Here is a 6,823-nt window from a genome sequence, read left to right as displayed (position 1 = left end):
CGTCTTTTGCTACCCTTATGCTTATTGAGAAAAATCTGCTGGAAGGCATTTCCTTTTTTTTCTTCCCTTTTTTACCTTCCGGTTTTTAGAGAGGGGGCTTGAATGTTGTCCAAAAAGAAAAGCTTCTTGTTTTACAAATACAGCTAGAGAGTACAATGATTTGGTCTCAGTTTGATTTCATTGGCTGCTTTTTTCTCCTGTGCTTGTATTTAAATACTTAATTGTTTTGCTCCATTTATGAGACTTCAAAGTGCAAGTGAACAAATGTGGAAATAACCTTTGTATTTTAATATGCGTGTTAGTAGAGCCTGATTCAGAAAGCAGATATCTGAGTAGTGGAAATCATGTAGCATTACACTGTTACCAGGTACACTTCAGCCTTTTCATTCTGTTCTAGGCTGAATTTATATTCAGAGATGAAATGTTCTGTAAAATTGCTGAATGGCTTTTCAGCCTTTCCTGGTGTGGTTTTTTTGAAGCCACATGTTTGAGAGTGGGGTGAAGAGTGTTCTCTGCCTGCAGCCTGTCCTTTACTTTGTAAATTTGGATTCTCATCATCAAGTTCTTGCTTATGTGAAGTGCTCTGTATGTTTTGATGGCAATTCTAAATGCTTTGGAGCAGTGGAATGAGGTTAGATACAAAATGGGAGACAGGTTTCTCCATCTCTTGTGAAGACTACTATAAAGTAATTGAGCCATCAACCTGCCATGTTAGGAGTGCGACAGAACATTTGTTCCAAATTCTTTACCTGATTTAGGTGTGTATGCTCATAGCCTGTGGGTTGGGTTTTTTTTAAATTTATTTGATTGAAAGCACAAGACTGTTGTCAGGAAAGTGAGCTCTAGGCTAATACGTACACTAGCATTAAGTCAGGCTTTGGGTAGAGCTAACATCTTCGGTGTGTACACAGTGGACTAGGAGTTTGCAGCCTCTCTGATGAACAGAAGTGCAGTTTTTTAGCATCGGTAGGGCATTGCAAATTAGTGGTGTATCTGTAAGTAACATGTTCTGATTTTGATGTACTAGGTTTTCTTCGCCTAATTCCCCACATGGTGGAACAAATCTTTTCTTGACCAGCATGGATATGTAAACCTTTTCAAGATGGTTAAGAACTGTGGTGAAGAACCAAGTGGAATGACAAGTGAGGAAACTTACTTTTACTCTTAAGTAATTCTGCTGCCATTATGTTATTTCTTTACCTCATGTAAGTCAGCTTTTTTAGATGAGAAATCAATAGCTGAAATCAAGTAGGTATTCTTATCCTTAGGAAAACTTACATTTGAACTCAACTTGGCATGTTGGGTAAAATATTAGCTGTGCTTAATCTACTAAAAACAATTATATGTATTGCTCAGTGTTAAAACTTTGCTTAAAGTTGTATGGTCTGTGAGCAAAATACCAATTCTAATTTCTGTTCTGATCATTCCTTTGTCAGGAGGGAGCATCCACTTCTGTTGACGTCTAATTTGTGTGTTTGAAAGTATGGTTTCCTGACAGAAAAGTGCTTTATATTTTTTAACAGCGGATCTTTATTAAATGTGCCATCAGTGGTGGTTTTGGAAAGATGAGAAGGGACCTACTGCGGGGCAACTCAGTGAAGCGGAAAATGTAAGTTCTATGCCATTACTATTTTATTTGAATTGCAAATACAGATTTTTTTATTTTTTTCAGTCTCCAGCATGTCAGTATATATGTGTGTTTTTTAAAAGCCAGAAGATTCAAATGACCATTACATGATAAATATTTTATGTAGTTTGAAATCTAAACATTGTTTAAAAACCCCAAAAAGCAAAACCAAAAGCAAACCAAAACAAACAAAAAACCCCCAACCCAAACCCAACCTCTTTTATACGTATGGAGTTAACTTCCTTAAATTGATCAGAGAAATTTAAAAACATATACAAATCAGGCAGCTTTGGTCATATTGGTTGAATGTTACATTGTGTCAAGGCTGGAGGCTTTCTTTGTCCTTAAAAAAGGAAGAGAAGTAATATTGATAACTTATTTGTCCTTTGAACTTGATCACAGTTAAACCAGAAATGTTGCATGCGGCTGTAAACCTTGAGTAGTGGTTAGAATGTTTTTCTGGTCTGTTTGCTTAAAAAATAAGTTCTCGTAATGACTTTGAAAAAATATATTTACTGCTGATTGTTTCCCAGTGCAGTATCTCTGATTTAAAGGGCTTTGTGAATACTTTGGTATCAACCATCTAACTCACTTAAAAAGCAGTTTAGTATATTTCTTCCTTTATTATGTGTTCTGTCTCTTCTTGAATACTACCTGTTTCCTTCTCTTCCTATACTTGAGATTGTATGTGTAATGGACTTGCAGTCAGTCCACTTGAGAATTTTGACACATCTTGAAAATGCAAGCTACCATGTGTGGTTTCTAAGATGACATCTCAGTGTAAAAGACGTATGAGATGTGTCAGGTGTTAATCAGATCTTTATTCAGCAACTGCAGATACGTTTTCATACTACACTGAAAATAAAACAATAATGCACATCTCAAGCCTCAGACTTACATTGCTTTTCCAGAAATTTTTGAACAGTCAGATGGTGCCTAATACTGTTTTACAGTAGCTTTTGTTTGATTTTGTAAAAATACAGTTCTTCAACAATATATAGCGGTTCTTAGAAAGCAGGGGGGAATTTCTAGCTTTTGCTATGGAAGACAAAAGATGTTTAGCTGGACAAATTTAATGTAGCCTCAGTGTAAATATGACTCATGCCTTTTAGCTTAATTTTAGAAAATGTATTTGTAGCCTGATTTTTTTTAATTTCTTCAGAGTTCTAGGAGAATTCTTCACAGCAAGTTTGCTGACAGAACAGTACTGGTTAGCAATGTGATGGCTTGTGTATGACAAGTCTATGTTAGCAATTATTTCCTAACATAAATGAAATCTTAGAACTTTTAAAAATAACAGATTTGGTTTTGGAGGGTCTTGGGGATTTTTTTTCCCCCTTAGATTTTTTTTTTGTTTGGATGGTTTAAATGTTTTGAATTCTTTAGATTATATCACATAAGAAAGAGTACACTTTGAATTTTTCTAAGGACAACTTACAATTAAGTTAAAGTAAAGTTACAGTTTGCTTTACCTATGTTGGAGCCTGGAGGGTTTGGGGTTTTTTTTTATATTTTTTTTCCCCTTAATGTGAGGAGTCTGACCAGAATGACTATTATACTCCCGCTATTTTGGATTAATTTCTTTTATGGACAGTTGTATTAATGAAAATAAAATGGACCCTTTTGGAACATGTGTCTGCAAGGGAATGACTTGATTTAAATTCACTCCATGCTTTATGGAAGAATTTTCTTATATATTTTCCTCGGACTGTAATGCTGTATCAATTAGTTTATCAATTTAGTTACCAGAGTGCAAAAACTGGAGAGAGAGGGGGAAAAAAAGCTTGCATATTTTTCCTCTTCTGTATAACCGACAGACACTTTGTATTTGTTGGAAACATTGGTCATCTTTCTTCCTTCCCCCTAGGAAATTATAAACACGTTCTTAGAACTCGTTTATGAAATGTTTGGTTTTCCTTTCACTGGAAAGGAAAGTTGAATGTTGTTAGTAAGATGCTGGGATTGAGACTTGAGATCTCGGTCCGTCCTCTGTGCCAGGTCAGCCACTTCTCTACACTTCATTGTTCTGTCTGTCAAACAGAAAAGAAGAATGTGTTGCGTTAGGTTGATTACATCGGTGCCTGCCTGTTTCTGTAGTGACTGGCTTTCCTGTAATGGATGCTGATCTCTGGCTATGTGTGTCTGTGCCTACAGAATGTCTGCGATGCATCCATCTAGTTCCTTAGGGGTAGCAGTACTGGAACAGGCAACAGCTGAGGCTCATAATCTACCATCAGAAATAAACTGGCCAGCTAAAAAGATGATGATGTTAAAGCACCCTGACCTGACAAGTCTACTTTTTCTCTTCTAGGTTAGTAGGGTTTGAAAATTACATTATTTTGTAGAGAATGCCGGTATCTTAATAGCTCTTTTATTTCTGAGATTGCTTAATTTGGAAGGTAATTTTCATACGGGCAGATTTTTGTACATATGCTTGTTTGTGGTAGTTGAAATAAATTGGGAGGAGATCCTTAATGTCAGGAGATGTATATTTCTGAAGAACTGTGAGTGAAGAGGTGCTTGTGGGTTTTGTTTTGCTTTGTTTTTAAAGGTGAAGTTGAGACTGCCACAGGAGTATTGTTTTTCATCAGTGCTGAAATGAAACAGCTGTTTGCTCTAATTGGATGTGTGTCCAACAGCAGTACCCAGAATTGACTAGCGAACCTCCGAGTATATTGCAGCCTCTGGCTAATTGTCTAGAATTCCCTTTCAGTGTGTTCAGCAGAGCCCTGCTCTTCTAAATCATTATGTTATTACAACTCAATTTTCATCTTGGGGGAGAAAAAACCCCCTCATCCACAGCAAACTACAGGCTGATTCATATTGTGTTATCCAGAACCAATGAATATAGCTGACCTGCAAGTCTGGCTATTGGGTTATTCCAAATTATTTCCTCTTAAATAGTAAACTAATTTTCAAAAAGAGAAACTTGAATATCTGAAAAGGTAAGTCCCTAGATAAAATCCTCTGTAAAGTTCAGGGCATGCTCTTAAAAGCAAGTGAAAATTATTCCTTTCAGTTGAGCATGTTAGTGTTCTCTCTTATGTAATACAGTACAGTGTGCTTTGTATGTGCGCAGGCATCTATTTTTATATACTTTTATTGGGCTTGGTAATATCAACGGAAGATATCGCCCAGGAATCTGTCCAGGATTTTCATTGAAAATACTGTGGTAAACAAAGGAGATTCTGCCAAAATATCTGTCTGCAATACTGGCCATGGTAAATACCTTTATTTAAATGAAATCCTGGGCAATGCTGATATATCTTTTTGATACGTTTAACAATTTCTATAATTTTACTAAGACTTTAGATGGAGAGATGGGACAAAAGGTGGATCTGTGCATTGCCTTAGCAAACATGGATGTAGTGGGAGTCTCCATGGTTTTGACCTGTGTGTAAATTCTGAGGTGACCTATGTCTTTTTCCCTTCTGCCTTCTTTTCCCTTCTGTGATTAATTGTGATAAATAGTTTAGGCTTCAATAATCCTGAAGCAGTGCAGTGTAAATTCACTGATTGACATTCATGCAGACTGAAGTGTGTGGCTTCGTTAGGTCATTAGAGTAAGGCATCCTAATATATAGTGGGATACACAGCCTAATGCAGGAAATACTTCACTATAGGATATTCCCTTCCCAATGTAAGGCAATTGATTGTTGAAAGTCCTAGCTACAGAGCATGTTTTTCAGCAGCAGGTCCTTACAGGATTGATCATTATAAGAGAGTCAGTTTAAAACATTGACAACACTTGGAGTGTTCTGCTTAAAGTCTCTTGGTGCTCAGTAATGTCAAGGTGCATGAATACCTTTCTCCCTTGCAGGATCTTTTCTTTGTCACTGAACCTGTTTCAGTGAGGAGCAATCACATTTTTTAGCACTGACACATTGTGTGAAGTTAGGTCTCAACCTGTTTTACTGGCTGGAGGATGAATCAATTACATATGAGTTTGAAAAACATGACTTGTTACAACTTTTTTTTTAATTGTTTTGCTTGAATACTTTTTCGTGACAGCAAATGGTGTAAGGATGGCTAATGAGAGAGGTGAACCAAAAAAAGTGTAGTGAAAAAAACCAGCTGTGATTGTCCCAGCTCAGTCTGGCTAACTAGCCTCTTCCACTGTTGTTTCTCCTTTATTTTTGGAAGTCCACTTCTTCCTTTTCCTGTGTATTGTTTTCCTTGTGCATTTCAGACTTCCTTGACCTCTTCATTGTTTCAGACATCTGTCTCGTTTGTCTTTCTAAGGTCCATGTACATATGGTAGCAACTCATGGGATCCTGGAGTTGTTTGTTTTTCTTACATAAATTTCTATGACTTGGGAATGTAACAGTCCACGCTTTTCTAAATGATACTTCTCTTGGTTGCTGGAAGAGATTGCTAGAGAATAATGGAGAAGTGCTGTCCAAATCTGGCACTGATGTGGCATCGTCATTTGTGTGCCAGTGATCTAGGGAGGGAAGGAGTAAGTGAACTTGGAAGTGCTGCCATTGATTTACCTGCACATGTTATGAATTGGTCATGACTGGCAAAATGATCTTTATATAGAAACAGGTATTTTATGGCCTACTCAGTAACTGTTATCGCTAAATAGTGACTCTTTGCTATAATTAACTTCAGATTCTCAGCCTTATCAAGGTTTGCTAGTCTTCTGAATAATTATTTGTAAAAATTATAAATTAGTTTATTATGAGCATCACTAGAACACAACAGAGCTTTCATGTTATTTGATAAAAAGTGAGTTCACGCCATACCCTGTGCTTTTACTTCAATTAATAATCGCTTTCCTTTTCTATACAAGATTAATGCAGTAATTGCAGTTATTATAGATGCCATAATGTTTTGACTAGATGTATTCAAAGGCTTTATGGCAGAAGTGGGGGGGGGGTGGACAGAAGCCTCTTCTTGCTTTATGGCTTATAAAGCTGTAAAATGTTTTTAACAATTTAAAAAAACCCCACACAGGCTGAGGTTGTGACTTCTGGATGTCATCTGGTTCAACCCACCTGCTCAAGCAGGGTCACCTTGAAGCAGGTTGCTCAGGGCCATGTTCAGTCAGGTTTTGAGAATCTGTATGGTTGGAGACTCCACAACCTCTCCGGGCGACCTATGCCAGTGTTTGAACATTGAAGAATCCAACTGTTTACTCTTAAAGACTCGGGGGGGGGGGGGGGAGGGGGGTCCGGTACTTAAGGGATACC

General features: G+C 37.2%; 1 protein-coding gene across 1 annotated transcript in view; it reads left to right on the top strand.

Moving 5' to 3' along the window:
• Window positions 1-1,031: 1,031 nt before the first annotated feature.
• The window catches only part of N4BP2 (NEDD4 binding protein 2), a 38,104-nt gene continuing 32,312 nt past the window's right edge, over window positions 1,032-6,823 (top strand). Inside the window, exons 1-2 of the mRNA XM_009280140.1 lie at window positions 1,032-1,142; window positions 1,437-1,609. The gene's annotated coding sequence lies outside the window, so the exon portion shown is untranslated. The remainder of the gene's footprint in view (window positions 1,143-1,436; window positions 1,610-6,823) is intronic.

The sequence above is a fragment of the Aptenodytes forsteri genome, unplaced genomic scaffold, assembly GCF_000699145.1.
Source record: "Aptenodytes forsteri isolate BGI_AS27 unplaced genomic scaffold, ASM69914v1 Scaffold35, whole genome shotgun sequence".
In the NCBI taxonomy this organism is placed as follows: domain Eukaryota; kingdom Metazoa; phylum Chordata; class Aves; order Sphenisciformes; family Spheniscidae; genus Aptenodytes; species Aptenodytes forsteri.
The sequence above is the reverse complement of the archived record's forward strand: the minus strand, read 5'-3'. Positions and strand labels throughout refer to the sequence as shown.